We start from the raw sequence: 524 nt of genomic DNA on the forward strand, positions 1-524 counted from the left end.
CAGAGAAAAATAGTAGAGAGAGAGAGGATATGAACTAATGTTTACCTGCAGGTCCAGATACTTGTTTGAAAGTCCTTGCATCCTGTGATCGATACCCCCAAGGTAAAACCTACACTTTTATTTATGCTAAGAAATGAGGTTGGTAGAGGGGAATGTCAGACAAGATTTGCTAAGTTGTTGGCTAGATGAATTTGGTTGCTAAGCTAGGATATGGTATAATGTGCTTTTGTGATTAGGACTTCTTAGATGTGGATTGCAATATTGCAGAGGTTAAGATTCTAAGTTTTAAATCATGTGAGTCCCTGCTGTTTTAAAACCTCTTTCAGAGAGACTGTCTATTTGTTTTGCTTGAGGAAGGACAATCAAAAGGGTAAGTCTGGGGGAGTTGATAGACCATAGATTTGACCCATTTTCATCCATGGTTTATAGGCGTTTTTACTAATAATTATTATATTATAGAGTCTATTTATTATATTTATAAGATCAGAAGTGATTTGGAGATAAGTGATGATTTTGGAGCATTT

Source organism: Brassica oleracea, chromosome C7, assembly GCF_000695525.1.
Source record: "Brassica oleracea var. oleracea cultivar TO1000 chromosome C7, BOL, whole genome shotgun sequence".
NCBI lineage: Eukaryota > Viridiplantae > Streptophyta > Magnoliopsida > Brassicales > Brassicaceae > Brassica > Brassica oleracea.